This window comes from Eucalyptus grandis, chromosome 3 (genome assembly GCF_016545825.1).
Source record: "Eucalyptus grandis isolate ANBG69807.140 chromosome 3, ASM1654582v1, whole genome shotgun sequence".
Classification (NCBI taxonomy): domain Eukaryota; kingdom Viridiplantae; phylum Streptophyta; class Magnoliopsida; order Myrtales; family Myrtaceae; genus Eucalyptus; species Eucalyptus grandis.
In genome coordinates, this window is record NC_052614.1 from 2257936 (window position 1) to 2272226 (window position 14291).

At 36.4% G+C, this 14291-nt stretch overlaps 1 long non-coding RNA gene across 2 annotated transcripts; it reads right to left on the reverse strand.

The window, feature by feature from the left end:
* Positions 1-7927: 7927 nt before the first annotated feature.
* On the reverse strand, positions 7928-11223 carry LOC104443300. 2 transcript variants are annotated; one of them, XR_005548996.1, is made up of 5 exons: positions 10772-11223; positions 10586-10699; positions 10311-10394; positions 8812-8896; positions 7928-8426 (listed from the first exon to the last, which is right to left on the reverse strand). It is a non-coding gene; the product is annotated as an uncharacterized LOC104443300 (long non-coding RNA). The 2 variants fall into 2 exon arrangements; XR_005548995.1 differs by having other exon boundaries at positions 7928-8429; positions 10772-11222.
* Between the last annotated feature and the right edge of the window lie 3068 nt (positions 11224-14291).

Consider the following 14291-nt stretch of genomic DNA (forward strand, 5'->3'; position numbering starts at 1 on the left):
GAAACAAATTTGTTGTTGCTTTATTATTGCAGACAAGAAGATTAGATATCTCGATCTAATTCATGCTAATTATTCGAGAAGGATGAGAAGCAAAGTACTTATATCAATTTGTAATTTTTGCTTCTTCACAGGCCATATTCATATCTATTTGAAATGCAAATTGAATAAGGTGCGTCGAGACTATTGACAACTTTAGATAAATAGAATGAATTCTTTGATGCGCAAGTTCATCTAAAATTATGCACATGCAATATAAAACGTAAATTCAGTAAATGGGAAATTTGTTAGAACTTCCATTTATTTCACAGAAAATAACTTTTAGGAAAACGTTTTCCGAATTTTTCTATCTTTGTTTCACGGAAAATGAATTGATGAAAGAAGACATTTTCCATCAATAGAAAAAAGTCTTCTAAAATAGAGGAAAATGTTTTCCATTTCTCAAGTGAGGAAACACATTTTCCATATCTTCTTTCACCTTCTTTAAATAAATCACATTTTCCTTTTTAATTTTTTAATTTTAATTCTTACATATTTTTAAAAATCAAGTTTTTATTTATTTTTTATTTTCCATTTCTATTTTTTTCCCCATTTTGTTTCTTTTTCTCATTCTTCTTCATCAGCTGGTCACTAGCCATGGTGATGGCCACACGATCGGCCAAGGGCAAGCTCAAGCCTTGCCTAATCCTACGATGCCAAAACTTGCTTGAGGTTTTAGGCAAGCTCAGCCTCACCAAGGTAGTTCCAAGCTCGGCAAGTTGGGTGGGGCTCAAACATCACTCGAGCTCACTAGTGGTCGGCAAGGCTCTAGTAACCTTGGGTGAGGCTTGAGCCTCATCCAACTCGTTGGCCTCAGGCAAGATCGGTTTTGCCAAATTAGGTGAGGCTTGACCTTGCCTATATCGGCCATGGGTCGGTCACCGATCACCATCATGACCGGCGGCCGGCCAAGGAAGAAGAAAAAAAGAACAGAAAAAATAACCAATAATTGATTTAAAATAATAAAATAATAAAAAATTGGAAAAGAGTATTTGGAGAAGAATATTTTTCTTACTAAACGTTAGAAAATATTTTCTACTTAATTTTCAAGTTTCAGCTAAACATAGGAAAATATTGTTGTTTTCTTGGAAAATGGCTTTTTGGAAAACATTTTCTTTTTTTTGGTAAAAAAACATTTTCTTTAAACATCATATTTTCCGTAAAAAGGACAAAGCTTTAATTAGTTTTGTTATGGTAAAGGAAATAGGAAAGGTAAGGAACGATAACAAAATAAAATTTTAAAGTCTCTTAGAAAGCAAATCATAAATATTTAATTTTTGTATTAAAGAAACTATTAAATAAACAAAATCCTATGGGGCAACTTGAAAATCTCTCTCTCTCTCTCTCTCTCTCTCTCTCTCTCTCTCTCTCTCTATATATATATATATATATATATATATATATATATATATATTATTCTGCACTAATATATTGAGTATTTGTTTCCTAAAATCGACCTATGCTAATTAATTTGGAATTTTGAAGAAGGCCTATTCTACAAATGAACAATGCTCTGTCTCCTTATATTACACGTAATTACTTCGATTATGGTGATTACACACTATCCTTTGCAATCTAGGAAAACATGTATCATTTCCTTTTTAATTGGTTTTTGCTTCATATTAGGAGGCATATAATCCGTTAAATAATTGATTTAATACCATTAAAAATCCCAAATTGATACCTCACGACACATTTATTCCAAATTAATATTTGTCTTACAAAAATTTCCAAACTTGTAGCCTAAAACATTTACCCTAATTAATTTTCATCTCACTAAAAATTCCAAAATGGTGTCCCTAACCAAATATATCATTTCTTAACGGTTTGAGTCTTACATGTAGGTAGATTTGGGTGACGGATTGAGATTTTTCATGAAAGGAAAATGAGTTTGGAATAAATATGTTACGTTAGATTACTTAGAGATTTTATGTAAGACGAGAATTAGTTTGAGTTAAATGTTTCATTTAATATCAATTTGATATTTTTTATTGTATTATCCGGCAGTAGTAAGAACTATTTTTGACTTAAAAATGTCATATAAATAATTTCTCAATGATACAAAGACAATTTAAAGCATTTTTCGACTTCACAATTCGGTCCAAGAATTTCAATAACATTATTGGCTACTATAAGATGAATAGAAAAAGTATATACTAAATAATTGATAGAAAGGTAATTTAAAGATAGCCCTAAAAATAAGTTATAATTTTCTCATGCTACCATAATATGGAATCATTTATTAAAATAACTCTCCAAATCTCATTACAATGATGCTACTAAGACCAAGCTATAATGTTCAAAATCTCATGACAAAGATATTCGAAATCGGATTTGTGTGGATCTCAGTGATTTGATTTGACTTCTATTTCAATCCACTAACACCTTCATAAACCCTCCAAGTCCCGCGCCCAATCCATTCATGCCGGGGAGATGGCGTCGCCAGACGCCGACCATAATCTCTCCACCAGAGGCGGAGGAGGTTGATTCCATCACCCTCTTGCCTGACGCCATAATCCACCACATCTTCTCCTTCTTGCCCTCCCAGCGTGTTGTCCAGGCAATGGCGTTTCGCTTCGACCTCCACTCCATACATCGATCCCTCCTTCCCCTCAGAGGGTGTCGTTCCTTCGATCAGCAGAGCACTGTGACTCTGTACTGCTGCTAAGGTAGAGCAGTTCCATCTTGCTGCTACTATTTCTGATTTGTACATCCCCATTGAGCTCGAACGGTGGTTTTGCTTTGCCGCCGAGCGCAAAGTGGAAGAGGCTTCCTTGGGCTTTGGACACTGGTATCACGTAGTACCTCAATTCTTGTGCGATTGCGCATTGCTGGTGAGCTCGCACGTATTTATATGTTGTTTTTCATGATATATCATCATCGACTTGCCTTCACTCAAGAAAATTGTGCCTTCATGATGTTATGTTGGGATTATGAGAATCCTGAGCGGGTGCCCTGTTCCTGAATCTTACATTGCGCCTCTTGTATGACCCGTGCGACGTCCGGATTGATTCAAGATGTCTAAAAGAGTTGGTGATTGAAGTGTTTTATACTTCGCCCCTCCATATATCGGCTCCGAATATGCTTTCAACGTGTTTGACCAGTGGGTTTTCCCTCATAGGCTTTAGACTGAGTGGCGGATCCTCATTGGCCGAGGCCAAATTGCATTTTGACAAGCCAACTGCTTTTTCCGGCTGCTTCTCTGACCAGTTGAGGAGACTTCTGGAGCAGCTGCAACATTTCGCAAAAGTCACAATCGGAAGCTTGGGCCTTGAGGTGCGAGTTGATTTTGTTTGGTCGCTCTTCCTTTTCGATACCCTATGTGTATAATAGTTCACCTCAGCTAAAGGTTGCTGTATGATAAGGCCTTCTTGTCCCCATAAGCTGGTGCTGATCCACTCCTACCTGGTTGAGTGCTCAGTTGCAGTTTTCATACACACGCCCATATGTAATAGCGCGTGCTTGATGGCAACTTGATGAAGTTCATTTTTTCTACAGACAGGAATAGATTGATAATCTAGGGAGGCATTCAGCTGACAAAGATTCTCAAAAGTCCGTTCTGATTTCAATTTGTGAATTAAAACAGGTCAGAAAATGCGATTGGTAACGCTCTGAAAGCAGCTGATGAATAAAAAGGAAAACTATTCAGAGAATCAAATTCATAAATTGAAGATGACTTTTTAGTATTCTCATTCCAAATGCAAACATGGAGATTTGGAATAACTAAGGCTGTTTTTGGAATGTGACATAACCCAAGCATATTCTTACAATTTTCATCCCTAATGACATTTATCATTTTCACTTAACAAACATTTTGTCAAAAATAAAAAAATCGAAAACAGTTTCTATGAAGACAGAAACTACATGCATTAAACAGTCGGGAACAAATCCTCCTCCAAATTCCACTCCGTCATCCTCACTTGCCAATCAGAGGAAATCGAGCAACAACCTCACAAAACCGAATCGGAAAACAATCCAATCGCCACCGCCCATTAGGAGGTTGCAGAAAGAAGGTCGAAAGGGAGCCGAACCTAAGATCTGATAGTTGGAGGAAGGGGGTAGGGGCGGATCTTTTCCTTTTTCTTTTTCTTTTGTTTTTGAAAATTGAAATATCCTTTTCTTTTTCCCTCTCTTTTACTTATTTTAAGACCGTGTTTCACATTGGAATATGAATCTTTTGTTTTTTTTCTTTTCATAAAGAATTTTCTTAATTAATAGGTTAACTTATCTTTTGATTTTTTTTCTTTTAGGTTAACTTTCACGGTCACGACCAGATACGAAACAAAGAAACCCTCATTTGACTCTACTACTCCCCTATCGATTTCATTTTATTTTTCCGTTCAATTTCTCTATTCCGTACCTTCCATTTTATCAGGTCAAATGGGTCGTGAGTTCTTTAGAATGCATGTGATTGTTTACTGACTAGTTTCGAAAACTACCGGACTTTGTTATAATCTTCTCTGTTCTGGTGGAAGAAAGTTTGTAATGCTTGATATGGCAAAGATTGGTTGGATCGATGGTCAGTAATCTCTTGAAAGTACACAATAGTTTGTTCTTTGAAATTGCTACAGTATTATGTAATCACGGAGTTCCTTTTTTGGCATTGCTTATGCTTGATATGAACTTTTGTTAATTGCTTTACAAATTATCCAGAAATAAAATCCCAAAAATTCTCAAAATGAACAAAGAACAAAAAAAGAAAAAACTCCAAACGGAACAGCACAACAACGCAAAAAAACGAAGAAGAAAGAAGATGAACAAAATGAATGAGAAAAGAAAAAGAAGCCAATTGAAAAAAAAATCGTAAATTTTCTTGGCATAGTCGCTTAATAAGTTTTTAGGCATTTCCCCAACGAAATCCTATTACTTTTTACAAATTTTTTTTTTTTTTTTGGGTTGCGAACGATAATTTTGATTAGACGGGTGTTGTTGCCGTAAACAAAAATGATGCACTCGTGCAGGCTAACGTGCGTCGTGGTTGATTAGAAAAAGAGAGGAAAATGTATAAGTTCAGCCTAGATCAAGTGGTCCGCCCATTCATGTTTTGATCTTCAGACTACACATAGCCTGCATGTACGCTTGTGTGCTACCGGCGAGTGGGATACATGTCTATCGCACTCGATTTCCGATCGAAAAGAAAAAGCTGAGATCAAGTTCGGAAAAGTGACCTGCATTGAATTGCCAGCCAAAATCCTTCATGAAAAGCGAATGATTTGAAAAATATTTTTCAAAAAATAATCACCCATACAATTAAAAAAATAAGCAAATGCAAAAAGATCATGCTGGATAATGGAGATCTATTTCTTTGGTCGATTATTTCAAACAATACGAGTGATCATTTTTAAGAAAGTATTTTCCAACATTCATCATTTTGCAAAACAAAAGAAGCCTCAATGTAATCTATAAATAATGTCATATATGATATGATGTGTTCAAATTTGTCTAAGAAATGGTATTGTTTGATTTGGGTCCATGTGTTCAATGGTAATCTCATCGCACACCCCAACAAAAGTGGCCTAATGGGAGGACTCGTGGGACATCACATCGATGTGAATGTGGTGATAGATCTAGTTGTTGAAATTGTAATTTGGAAGAAAGCAATGAGATAATTCCCATTCACTTTTGAATTAATATACATATATATGCTAATGAATTATTCAAATCGACATCTCACAAGAACAAACATTCACGCATGCTTAACATGTCGAGATGACAGGGCAAACTCAAACGTGGCCAAACCATTTGCCATCACCAACACCAACTAACCTCCAGGCACTCGGCCAGATAGAAATACTCTGACTGAGTCATTTGCCATCACCGCCCAAAATCCAGCCCCTTTCCATGCGCCTTTCTTTTTTCCCCAAATTTGTGATAATTGCACATCAAATTTTAATGTACAAGATCATTCTACAGTCAAGCAGCGAGCGTCATTCATGTCTCTTTTTATCCTCATCATTCTTTTGGATGGATCACTAAGTCTTGTTACCATTAAATATGCAGGCCATGTTTAATCTGCCCATTCCCCATACCTGCAATGCAGAGGAATTTCGCACATTGCAAAACTTCACGTCCTTGGCTCGGCAAGAGCGTGGAGATCACTGGGTTCACAGCCCGTTCTTCTTACAGCCACGAATGTAAGCTCGCCATGCCAATGCTGCATTTACCAAGGAATAAGTATTCGAAGTCTGACTTGTCACGAAAATGCATTTCGGTCTAAAACTTGCAAAAAGTGCATTTAAGTTTTAAAACTTGTCAAATTGTTTCAAACGAGTCCTAAGATCGACGCCGTTAGCCTTTTCCGTTAAAAATGCTGGCGTAGCATTTTAAATAATTTTTATTTTCCACGTGAATTTTTTTAATTATTTTTTAATTATTTTTTTTAAAAATTAGATTTAAAAACTAAAAAAATAAAATTGATTCATTTTATCTTATTTTCACCAAATTTTTTTTTTAAAAAGTTAAAATATTTATTAAAAAAATTTAATTAAAAATAATTTTTTAGTTAAAATATTTATAAAAAAACATATTTAAAAAGTTAACTTATTTTTTTAATTTATTTTTAAAAAAATTTTAAATAAAATTTTTAACTTTTCTTTTTAGTTTTTGTTGAAAATAAGATAAGAATAAATTTAATTTTTTAGTTTTTAAATCTAATTTTTTTAAAATGGATAAAAATTAATTAAAAAAACCTGGAAAATAAAAAATTATTTAAAATGCCACGTCAACATTTTTAACGGAAAATGCTAATGGCGTCGATCTTAGGACTCATTTGAAACAATTTGACAAGTTTTAGGACTTAAATGCATTTTTGCAAGTTTAGGACTCAAATGTATTTTCGTGACAATTTGCAGGACTTCCTAACACTTATCCATTTACCAAGAGATGCACCCTTGCTGAAGAAGATGGTCATTAACACCAAGACCAGTGGAAGACGCCAATCAAAATCTCTCGAGTCTTTGCCACGGCCGGTTCTAGCATAGCATAGATGCAATCTTTCCAGTAATGTCTCGCTACAAGCTGCTCAATAGGGAGGAAGTCGGTGGACAAGAATGGTTTGGACAGTTTCCTATGCTTGCACCAAATTATCTTTGGGTTATTGGAGCTTTTATGGAGCAAGAAACTTAGTAGTCATGCCACTAGCATCTTTTCAATAAAAGAAAAAAGGAAAAAGGACAACCTAGAAACTCAACATTGAACTAAATGAGCTACATCAATTTTCATAACAAATGATTTCCTACCAATCATGTTCAATTTTCCATCTAAAATATCTCATCTTAAAGTGAAAATTACCTGTAGTCAAGACATTGTGATCAAATCATCATTGACAATTCACAAACTTGTACATAGATCTGAAAAAACCTCCCAATTGGGAAACCATATTCCACACTTATAGATCTGGTGATACGCAATGGGCCCAAGGGAGTCCATTTGGGAGAGTCCCAACAAGGAATTATAAGGACTTGCTCCATGCAACTAAAGAGACAACTGATAGGAACTAAAATGATACCGATTAGAACAATTCTCCGGCACACGTTTCTAGACTAATCAAATGTTTGTAGAGAGAAGTTCATCATGTTTTCACGTTGAAACAGTACCAAACCCAAACGTGCAGGAAAGTTCAGAAGAGTTCCTAAAATTCTAAATCTTCTAGTAGCTGCACACACACAGAGAGAACTACCTATACACAAGCATACAAACTCACAGAACACTTTCCCCAACCAACGGTCGTATAGGTTCTCTCAATCTCCCTAAAAAGAGCAGAAACTCAAAAGTCTAAAACAAAAGCAGAAAGTCTGTACAGCAGACTAACCCAGAAAACACCAAACTTTTAGGTGCTTCAACTGCAGTATAGGTAGAAGGAGCACTCAGGGCAAACAACAAAAGCTTTGGATAATTGTGCTATATCGAAGTCGGAGGTGTCATATCTGAAGTGACCAACAGAAGTGAAATCTAGAACTTTACAAGAATAACTTCACCTAGTATAGTTATTTAATTAACCAGCCCATTACTTTCAGGCAATACTGATTTCTGCAATCAGATCCATTTATTAAAAAGACTGCTCTATGGAAGCAAGAAAGGAAAGAAGTAGTCGTTGACTGAATCTAATAGAATATATAGCTAAATGTTTGATCTGAACAGACAGAAGGCTTACAACATTTCTGATTGGAAAGGCACCAAATATACTAAAGCACAAAGCCCCATCTTTATCTCCACTGCAAAGCATATTCAAACATTGCTTGGAAGAATTTGAGAGCTCTACGAATGAATCTTGACCATCGTCAGTTAAACCAGTTTCCAGGTGCTACGCCAGGCATGCGAGGAACTCTTGGAGCTGGAGGGAAGAAATGAGTAGTGCAATCTTCAAATGTCAGAGAGTTGCCAGAAGTGTCCTACTAAAAAATGGATTATTATCTATCCAATTGGGGGGAAAAAGAAGAAGAAGAAGAAGAAGAAGAAGAAGAAGAAGAAGAAGAAGAAGAAGAAGAAGATAAGTATAACAAGAGATTAAAGTTAAGGAGTCAAGTCAACAATCAGTAAATTAACAACTCACAGCTGACACCAAACATACGTTTTCAAAAAACCTTCCATAAACCCATATTAAAGCTGTTGAATAATTCTAAGTTTGAGAAAAGAAATATCTTAGTAAACCAGACTAAAATAACTATTTAACTGCAAACAAAGCATTAGATAGAACATTATGAACAATAAAATATTGTCTGTTAAGAATCAAGATCGAGAAGTCAGATGAATTTTTTTAAGTTGAAAGATGCATACTCTATTCACTTGGGCATCCTCCTCCAAATTGAGACACACCACAGAACTGCCACATGGGACTTCACTCTTCTTAATAGTTTCCATTCTGCTTAATAATTATACCGAGTTAGAAATAAATATACCACAGTACAATTTACTGCTGCAAGCAGTAGCATAAAAAAGCAGCACAATGCATATCCATGGTTCCATAAAGACGGCTAGATTGGTAAGATAACATTCATATGTAAAAATAAGCTCTTCAGAGCAAAACATAATCCATGAAATGGATAATGATTAGTAAATTGGTAGGCATTGCAAAGAAACTTTATGGCAGCAGCATCAGCCAAGTTCTGAGCAATTGTACCCATGACCAAACAGCTGGCTTAATGACGTAACTGGTAATCTACGAACTTTTCCACCCACAAGCATAATTGAGGCACACACAAATTCTATCATTTAGGAGTCACCCGAACTATTACCTTCCTAATATGACTGAACTGGACATATGTCACTTTAAATAATAGAAAGAAACTATTAATTTGATGAAAATGAGCATGTCATGGATGACTGCTTCTATATGCTGTCTCAGTCATCATTGGATAGGAATGAACCATTCAATCTAATTAGTTAAATGGGTATATATAAGATGCAAGATATCATCTAAACCAAGGACTTTGTAAGTTTACAGCTATTCTTTTTAAAAGTTATATGACATTGATGAAGATATGCATACCGTACATATCGGACAAGTTATTCATGCTGTCTCGGTCATGTTTGGATTGGAATGAACCATTTGCTTTAATTAGTTAAATGGGTATATATAAGATACACGATATCATCTAAACCTAGGACTTTGTAAGCTTACAGCTATTCTTTTTAAAAATTATATGACATTATATGCATATTGCATGTATTGTACAAGTGTCCGTCATGTTTGGATTGGAAAGAACCATTCACTTTAATTAGTTAAATGGGAATATATAAGATACAAGATATCATCTAAACCTAGGATTTTGTAAGCTTACAGCTACTCTTTTTAAAAATTATATGACATTATATGCATATTGATGTACTTTAGCAAGTTATTCATGCTGTGTCGGTCATGTTTGGATTGAAACGAAAAATTCACTTTAATTAGTTCAAAGGGTTATTCATCTCATGTCCTTGTTGATCTATTTAACAAAGGGGGCATGTTCGAAAAGAGTGTTCTAACAAGATTTGTTCAGTTTTTATGCTCAGAGAGTCAGAATGACCTATCTAGCAGTCCACTGTTAATTTGACATCGGGAGACAGGACCCATAAACACAGATTGCCATCTCTATTAGCAGCTAAATGTTTGCTGAGCAAGCTTCCATTTGCAATGCATCATGCGGCTTTTGAGCAATTCAGAATCTTTCCGAAGAGAGATTAGAGAAGAACACATTGTGATGATAAGGGATTGTTGCAGGAAGATTCCTAGTTGAGAAGTTGTGAGGGTAATGTTAAAGTAATATGTGAAAGTAATAACATAGAAAACTTACTTCAACGTGAAACTGTACCATCTTCTAGTCCCAAGGCAACAACTTTGCCATCAGGAAGCCAGCATAATGATGTTATACATTTACCTGGAGTACATTAGAATAGTTAAGATAATCCAGTATAACGACATACAATGGAATGTGAAACGTAAAGTGATTTCATAAACAACAACAACAAGGCCGATGACTCAAAGGGCACACACACCAAGCCATCGTCGAAGAAACGAACATACTAAATAAACAAAAAAAGGAGAACTTTCTCGTTCCGAAGCAATTACCAAGGAGAGATTGTCCACAGCCTCCGCCAATTGAAGCGATGAAGCACCCACCTTCGAGTCCTCCGTGACCATCGCCAGCAAATCCTTCTCCGGATTCCACTCCCCCATCTTCACCTGCCAATCGCAAGAAATCGAGCAAAAACCTCACAAAACCGAATCGGAAACAAATCGAATCGGGAGCCGAACCTGAGAAGCCAGCGGCTTGTCGAACTGAAGCTGAAAGGGAAGGACGTGCCGCGACCCTTCGTCGGTCTTCATAGCTGAAAAAGCTCCGGGAGCAGCCGAAAACGCAGCCCCACCAGCTGCTGGAGCAAGCAGCGAGGGGGTGTACAGAGAGCTAGTGGAGGGTAGATCTCGAAAACCCTAGAAGAAAGCTTGAAGACCAAGACATTCTGCCTCAAGCCCTTCCCCACGTCCCTCGTTCGACAGCCGATTACGCCTCCCCGAGGCCGCGCACGATCACGAGCTCCTCTGATCCCGACCGCCTCGATGAATCGCGCTCCGAATCGGAGTCGCCTTCGACGGAGAGCACGGACCGGAGGCCGGAAACTCGGACCGACGGGGAGCGGAGGAGCTGGAGGTCAACTTGACGATCGTGCCGACGGCGGCCGGAGCGAGGGTCGGCGGAGACAACGAGGAAGAGAAGAGAATTTGATTACGGGCCGAGCCGGGCCGGATTGGGCCATAAGTCGGGCTTATAAAGTGGCCCTTCGGGCCCGGGTTCCGGCCCGTCAGACTACTGATCATGTCAAGGCGCGGCCCATTTATAGAGTTCTTTACGTGGAGTTTAGGAGTAAGCCACGGAACCAGTGAACTTCAGAACAATAGAGAAAGAGAGTTGGGCTTCGCGGGAGAAACCGAGGGTAAAATGAAGAGCACGACTCCGTTTTTTTGCAAAAAATTAATAATTTAGAAAATATTTTCCTAAACTTAATCATCTTTATTTTTTAAAAATGAGTTGATAAAAAAGTATTTTTCATTATTAACAACAATTCGTGTTAAAACATTTTTGTTGATAATGAAAATATTTTCTGCTTTCTCTTTTTCTGGGAAATGTAAATGATCAAAATTAGGAAAAGATCTTTTCCAAATATTGATTTTTCAAGACACGAATGAAGCTTAGAGAATGTGTCTTTGTATGAGCTAGTTTGCTCCAAGTGTTTTTATAGTGGTGCGAGAAATTCAACTATAATAGTGAGGTGTAGTCTTGCTACTCATAATGTACACTAGTTGTGTAAACAATCATTTTTTTGTGCCTTGTTTGTATCAGTATATATGTATTTCAAGTTACCTATTACAATTTTCTAATATTACTAGTACCTTGCTCTTGTATCCATTCACTGGTATTAGAGACTTTGCTTAAGTCTTTGTCATATGCCAGGTCAAGGTGAGTGATGACGTGATCAAGAAGATTTTGATGGGTGATCCTGTTCTTAAGCACTTAAATTTAATCGAGAAACTTGAAAGAGCTTGAGATTGATAGATGTTGGCTAGTTGAAGCTAACGATTCCCTATTAAAGATTCTCGCTCCTCATTTGAGAATTAAAATAGACTAGAAAATGTGTTTGGTAACACTCCAAAAGCACTTGATGAATAAAAGGAAAATTATCAAAATCAAAATCACAAACTTAAGATGACTTTTTAGTATTTTCATTTCACATGCAAACATGGAGATTTGGAATAACTAAGCCTGTTTTTTGTATGTGATGTAAGCCGAGCATATTCTCACAATTTTCATCCCTAATGACATATATCATTTTCATTGAACAAATATTTTGTCAAAAAAACATCGAAAACAGTTTCTATGAAAATGGAAACTAAAGGCCTTTTCTAAAAGTAAGCAGGCCTTAAACAGTTGAGACCAAAAGTGACGTGTGAATCATGCGACGATGTTTAAAATTTTGCAACAAATTTACATCATAACTTTCAACATCCGAATTAACAGATTTTTAGAGGCTTTTTACTGAAAGATAGTATGAAAATTACAGATTGGCTCCTAAATATGAGGCATCATGTTGTTCAGCTTATGGCAACTCTCGAAAGTCAACTCAAGCATTTAAAATTATAGGCAGGAAAGTTCTTCCATCATGAAAAGTTCAAAGTTATTTCCAAGAAAACTGCCTCAAAATTGCTCCACGTTAACTATCCATTTCTTTTTTAAGGATGATCATAATATCCTGAGTTAATACGAGTTTTACTTTCCTTATGACCAAACAAAATTAGATACTGCCAAAACAAATATGAGTGCACATGAACAACCTAATATAATCCTAATATCAAGTCCAATCACCACCACATAAACTAGAACATAATCTAGATTTCCACTTGCATCACCTTCATTCACTCTTGGTTTTTCCTTTAAAACGCCAACTCCTCAGTTCAACATCATGTTCTCGTTTAAGACTTCCAAGCACATCACACGCTGAATAGAAAGAGGAGAGAGCTTTCTCGATTCGAAGCAATTACCTTCGAGTCCCACGAATCCTTGGCTGGATTCCACTCCCACCATCTTCACCCGCCAATCGGAAGAAATCGAGCCAAAACGTCACGGAACCGAATCGGAAAACAATCGAATCGCCGCTGCCCATTAGGAGGTCCTGGACAGAACGCCCGAACGGGAGCCGAACGTGAGAAGCCAAAGCGGTTCATCGGAACTTGAAGCTGAATCGGAAGCACGCGCCGGCTACCCCTCCTTCGCCGGTCGCAAAAATACGTCATCGTCTGTCTTATGTTCATTCATTTTTTCATTGCTTATACCTAATATCAACGTTTGATTAATTGCTCTACAAATTATCCAGAAAAAAAATTGCAAATATTCTCAAAATGAATTAAAAAAAAAAAAAAAAAAACTCCAGACAGAACAGCACAGCAACACGAAAAAGAATATGGAAAAATGAAAGAGAAAATTTGTAAAAAGCAAAAATTCCTCGCATAGTCGCTTAATAAGCGTTTAGGCATTTCTCTTATGAAATCCTATTGCTTTTTACAATTTTTTTTTTTTTTTGGTTGCGAACAAGAATTTTGATTAGGTGGGTTCTGCCGTTGTAGAGAAAAATGATGCAATCTTGCACGCTAACATTCGTCATCGCTTATTTATATATATAAAGAAGAGAAAATTTATAAGTTAAGCACGGATCGAGCAGTCTATCCATTCGTGTTATGATCTTATAGCCTATGCTTGTATGTTGAGATCATACAAAATTTGCGATGGATCAAATCGTTGCGCTTTTATCTACCAGCGAGTGAGATACATATCTATTGCTCTCGATTTCTGATAAAAAAGTAAAGCCAAGAACAATTCTGAAATAATGATCCGGTATTGAATTGCTAGCCGCAATCCTTCGTGGAAAGAACAGGATTTGAAAAAATATTTTTCAAAAATTAATCACTTAATCAGTTACAAAAATCCATTAATGCGAAAAATTCTCGTTGTGCATGAAAATGTTTGGATAATTGAGACATATCTCATTGATCGATTATTTCTAACAATACAAGTGATAACTTTTAAGAAGGTATTTTCTAAATCACTCATTTTTTGGAGAACAAAAAATACCTTAATTTACGTCATTTTACAAATAACATCACATATGGCATGATCCTCAGGATTGTCTGAGAAACGATATCATTTAATTTGGGTCCATACACTCAATTGGTAATCTCGTTGCACGCCCCCAATAGAACGAAGTGGCTTCACTCTGTTCCAGCA